General features: G+C 36.6%; 1 non-coding gene across 1 annotated transcript; it reads right to left on the bottom strand.

Annotated features, from left to right (window-relative positions):
* Positions 1–1,365: 1,365 nt before the first annotated feature.
* Positions 1,366–1,472, bottom strand: LOC142176956 (small nucleolar RNA R71). The gene has a single exon (XR_012705750.1). It is a non-coding gene; the product is annotated as a small nucleolar RNA R71 (small nucleolar RNA).
* Between the last annotated feature and the right edge of the window lie 4,528 nt (positions 1,473–6,000).

The raw sequence follows: 6,000 nt of genomic DNA, 5'->3' as shown, positions 1-6,000 counted from the left end.
TTCTAAGTAATCGAAAGAGGCTAGTTGAATTATTAATTAAACCTAGTTAGGAGAATAATCGAAAGAGGTTTTCCTAAAGACTAATCCACTACGCATTCTTGTATATCTTCACGTGCTTAAATTGGTTCAGCTTGTGAGGTTAAAACGTAATCGAGAGAGGAGTTTTTGCCGAACGTTTGAACTACTAATTGAGTGAATTCGAGAGACTCACTTGAACATTAGGAGTGAATTATCTAGAGTTAAATCCCAAACAATTATCTTGCTCATATCCTATCAAAACCCTATCTTCTCCCATTGATAACCTTATTTGTTTGTTCCTTATTGCGATTGTCATTAGTCAATAGCTTTAGATTCTTAATTAATTTTAGTTAAAAATCTTATAAATCTCAGTTGTTGATCATCTGGGATAGCAACCAAGCTAGAAACGACGAGAATACTGTTTAAATCCAATCCCTGTGAATACGATATTATACTATACTATATTTAATTAGCGAGCACAATTTAGGTATGTGTTTCGAGCTCGTCAAATATTGGCGTCGTTGCCGGGGATTGGCAATCTATAGTGTTTGAATAGTTTGTAGTGCTAATTCAGGAAATTTTCTTTTTGTTTTTATTTTTTTCTTTTTACGTTTGGTGTTCTTTGATTGTGCGTAGGTTATAAATTTAGATTGGTGCATGACTCGAACTTCTGCGAAGGAAGTGCTACCATACTAGCCAAAAATTGAAAAACAACTGCGACAGCTGAGGAAGGAAAGAAATCTCACCGAGACATCAGAAAAGGTTAGGCAATCCTTAACCAAAGATATCGCTAGATTCAATGATGATAATGTAGATATGGCTGGAAGAGAGGCGGGCCAACGAAGAAAACAAGATGCACGAAATGCTGAGGAAGCAGCTATTAGAGATGCACAGATTATCTATGAAGAAGAGAGGGGTCAAAAAATTGCTCAAAATCAACCCTTGGGTGCAGACCAGTTCGGAAATATAGCTCCCATGCCTGGGAGACCATTTGGCAATTATGCTAGACCAGTCTACAATCAAGGATTATCAATTGTGAGACCACCTCCAATTGCAGCTAACAATTTCGAGTAGCAAAGGTTGCTTCAAACCCTTCAGAATTGTTGTGTCTTCAGAGGGAAGCCAAACGAAGATCCAATTATACATCTAATGGACTTCGAGGAGATTATGAATACCTTTCAATATAATGGTGTGTCACAAGATATAATGTATTTAAGGGCATTCCCCTTTTCTCTTAAAGATGATGCAAAACAGTGGCTTCGAATATTGCCCACAGGATCAATTAGAACTTAGGAGGAGATGACCAGAAAATTTCTTGATAAATACTTCTCCTCAGCAAAGACGGGCAAGTTTAAAAGAGAAATCCATAATTTCTGCCAGAAAGATACTGAAACTGTTTTTGAAGCATGGGAGAGGTTTAAGGAGATTGTTAGTAAGTGTCAACATAGTGAAAATTGAACTATGGATATAACTCCAGGACTTTTGGGATGGTTTGACACCGGCCTCGCGTTGAACATTAAGCAATGCAGCTGGAGGCCCATTGATGAAGAAGACTCCAGAGGAGATAGTCATAATTCTTGATAAGTTATCTGATGATGCTAATCAGTGGCCCTCTGAGAGTGATGAAAGAAGAAGATCGACTGGTGTCCATCAGGTTGATGCTAACACATTTGTGCAGGTACATCTTGATATTATGGCCAAAGAGATAAGGAAGCTGACCTTAGCCTCAATACAAAGTGAGCCTCACACAGCTTGTGATATATGTGGAAGAGGACACCCTACTCATGAGTGACAAGCCTCAACTGAGGAAGTGAATGTTGTGGGGAACTACAATTTTAATACAATGGGTCAGAGGCACCCCGGTTTTTCATGGAGTTCACCTGGAGGTACTGGGAATGCTTGGCAACAAAATAACTCTAGACCGCAGGGACAAGGAGCTCCATCATACCAAAATCAGCAGAGGCAACAATTTCAGCCTCAATAGCCCATTCAGCCTGGTCTAGAGGATCTAATGAAGGCCTTCATTATCAAAACAGATGAGAAGATGGACGCTCATGGAGCAGCAATCAAAGAATTGGGCACTGGTTTTCGAAACCTGGAGAGATAAGTGGGACAGATTGGTAAAATATTATCTGAGAGGGTTCCAGGCACTCTCCCCGCTGACACTGAAAAGAATCCCAAAGAAATAATGAATGTTGTAACCTTGAGAAGTGGTCAAGTGTTGAAAGATCCCATCGCGATAAAAAATGAGGTGAATTTTGAAAAAGAAAGTGGGGAGCAGCTGAAGAATGAAGCTGATAAAAAGAAGAAGAGAGAAACTTCGAGAAGGGAGGAACATGATGATAGTGAGCATATGCCTGCTTTACCTTTCCCGCAAAAGCTATGTAGAGAAAAGCTGGACAAACAGTTTGCGAGTTTTTTAGATGTGCTAAAACAGGTTCATGTAAATTTTACGTTCACAGAAATGCTCTCACAAATACCTATTTATGCTAAAAAATTAAACGAGATCCTTACAAAGAAAAGGAAAATCGAGGAGACCTCAGTGGTGAAGCTCACGGAGCATTGCAACGTGATATTACAAAATAAACTCCCACAAAAATATGAAGATCCAAAGAGTTTTACTATACCTTGCTCGGAGAAGGAGATTGGAAAGATAAGGTCGATGCCAATATCCTTGCCAGCTGTAAGGATATTGAGTGAGAAAGATAAGCGTGGGGTGTACCCCAAGAAGGCTGAGAAAAAGCTATCTATATGGATGAGTGCATTAGTTCGAAGGCGAGGAATGGAGCCCGACTTCGACTCATACCTCGACTAGATGTTTAGGGAAGTTTTCTTTTCCTTATGCTTTTTAATTGTGTGTCATAGAGTCATGCCACAACTTAAAGTGTGGGGTGGGGGATAATTGCATGTTGTATGTATATGCGTTAGTTGTAGTAGTTGAAAATTTTGAAAAAACATAAAAAATTTAAATTTTTTTATTTTTTCCGACAATGGATATCATCGACAGTCTTCTTGAGGGATTAAAGTCGAAAGAAAAAAAGACAAAAAGATTTTCTTTTGTAGGTAGTGTAATAATTTCCCTTAGTTTTTCTTTGTGCCGCGATTCTTTCTCAAAGTTTTGTTTGAACTGGGTGTAGTTAGTTTTTATTTTTATTAAGAGTAAAAAATCTTGTGCTATGATTTGAATTGAAGGCAATATCTCTTAGCTTTATTATGCCTTGAGAATAGTAAGTGCTTTAGTTGTGACGCTGAGGCTTAGTTTTTGACTCTTGTAATAAGTACCGTAAATTGTATGATCTTAACTTTGCTTAACTGTTTTGACTAGAGTATCTTGATAGTCCTATGTTGAGTGAATTATGTGCCATGTGTGGGTGAGATTTTTTATTATTCTGTGCATTGCATTTGATGTCTAGAACTTGCCCCGTGTGTTTGCAAAGCGAAATAGTATGTACTTGTATTCAGTCTTGGAAGTGATATAGACATTTATTTGTTGAGTCAGTTATATGTTGTTACCGACCTAATTGCTATGTATCGTAGTTAATCCTTTTGAGCTTGTAATTCTATTTCTTTAGTAATCACATTACAAGCCTTAACCATTTGTTTGAATTGACCATCTATTTGAACCTTTGTCATATCTCGTGAGCACTTGAATTTGATATGAACTTTGTAAAAGTTGAAGTATGGTGTGATTGGTTTGGCTTTTGATTCGAACTATTGAACTAAGGAGAAAGGTGCACTGTATTGAAAAAAAATAAGAGCCACTTGAATTGAAAAAGAAAAGAAAAAAATAAGTGTATGATTGTGAAAGATGTTCCTTGATAGTGGTGACTCATGTTCTATTTGTGCTTAAAGAAGTAGGGAGTTGACGTATATTGATGTGAATGTGGAGTTATGGTTTGACATAAGTGTGGTATTTTGAACGGTTAAGCATATGTATTTAAGTGCTTAGGGAGGTGTAGTCACTCTTTTATCCAAATGTATCCTACCTGTCCCGCAACCTACATTATAACAAAATAAAGTCCTACTTGATCCTTGACTGACTGAGCTCGATTAGTAGAGTAGTATATTACGGGCAAGCTTATGGTACTTCTTTTGTGGCTTATGAATGTTACTTCTGAGAGTGAGTGAATTCTTTCTATCTTGAGTTCCTAATTATTCTTAAATTCTATTATGTGTGGAACTACTCTCTTTTGTTGTATGAGGGCACTTAATTCATAAAGGAAAGGTAATATTTTTGACCTCTGTGTTAGAATAAGTGAGTGGATTATAAATAATGCATGGTTCTTTTGAGTCAAATCTCGAGGCGAGGATGTTACGATATTGTATTTAATTTGTTTTAAATATTCTTGGTGTGATGAGTTATGAGAGTTATTTCAAAATGTCGTGTTCTATATGAAGTGTAGTTTAATTGCTCGAGGACGAGCAATGGTTTAAGTGCGGGGTATTGATGGTAGGCTATAATCGCATATTTTAGTCGCTTATTGCACCCTAATTCACTGCACGTTATTCGTGTTTGAGCTTTAATTTATATTCTTTTGCACTTATTATGTGTTTTACGACTTGTAGGAGTGATTTCGAGTGATGTAGATGTTATGGAGCTAATTCGAGCTATTTGGAGCATTAAAGTCCTTAAGTCGGGATCGTGTTCAGGGGTTGAGGACCAAGTTTGAATGTAAAAAATCGAGATTCAATCTGTGCTCTGAGAAAAGTCCACAACCACGGCGCGTGGGGTGGCATGTGGCATGCCACGGCTGCCACTTTCTCTACTGCCTGTTAGAACCAACTCTCTAGATTTTTCCACTAATCCCTCGCATGGCGCGTTACCCCATGCGGGGAGCCTGTGCAATTTTTACAGAGTGAAAATTCAAATTCGGCTAGGAAAATGTGATTTCATCTCGGGCCGACCCTACTTGGTATAAATACATGAAAAAATATTATTTTGCAGACTTTTGACACATATTCGACCTAAGGAGGCTAAGGAGGAGTGGGAAGAATATGAGTACAAGGATTTCATCATTTCTTCCTCACTCAAGACACGAGTTTGGATTGAATTTATGTTTTCCTCTACATTAACTTTATTTGTGATAAATTTCTCCATATCTATGGAGTAGCTCCCTTTAGGGTTTGATGGATTTGGTGTATTGATGATTGTTTGTGTAACTCTAGTTTTATGTTATGAAGCGTTTTTGGATGATTTAACTGTTGCATCTATATTCACTTGTTCATGTCATCGAGAGAGGCATAACTTGTGATATCTTTGCATTATATTGTTGGTTGAGTTCACTAATTCTTCTAAGTAATCGAAAGATGCTAGTTGAATCATTGATTAAACCTAGTTAGGAGAATAATCGAAAGAAGTTTTCCTAAAGACCAATCCACTACGCATTCTTGTATATCTTTACGTGCTTAAATTGGTTAAGCTTGTGAGGTTAAAACTTAATCGAGAGAGAAGTTTTGCTGAACGTTTGAACTAATAATTGAGTGAATTCAAGAGAATCACTTGAACATTAGAAGTGAATTATCTAGAGTTAGATCCCAAATAATAATTTTGCACCTATCCTATCAAAACCCTATCTTCTCCCATGGATAACCTTCTTTGCTTGTTCCTTGTTGCGATTGTCATTAGTCAATAGCTTTATATTCTTAGTTAATTTTAGTTAGAAATTATATAAATCTCAATTGTTGACCATCTTGGATAGCAACCTAGCTAGAAACTATGACAATACTGTTTAAATCAAATCCCTATGGATACGATAATATACTATACTATATTTGATTAGCGAGCATAATTGAAGTGTGTTTCGAGCTCGTCACCAGTATATTTTATAATGTTTTATATATTTTAAATAATATTTATAGACAATTTTCTATTTTGTAATATGAAATGGCATTAGTTAACTTAGTATTCTTATTTTACTTTTGATGATGTGACTTGTTAAAACTTACTTGATACAAATACGAGAAAATGAAAAAACATATATA

This window comes from Nicotiana tabacum, chromosome 22, assembly GCF_000715075.1.
Source record: "Nicotiana tabacum cultivar K326 chromosome 22, ASM71507v2, whole genome shotgun sequence".
Lineage (NCBI taxonomy): Eukaryota > Viridiplantae > Streptophyta > Magnoliopsida > Solanales > Solanaceae > Nicotiana > Nicotiana tabacum.
Note: the sequence above shows the minus strand (reverse complement) of the source record. Positions and strands in the feature narration are given on the sequence as shown.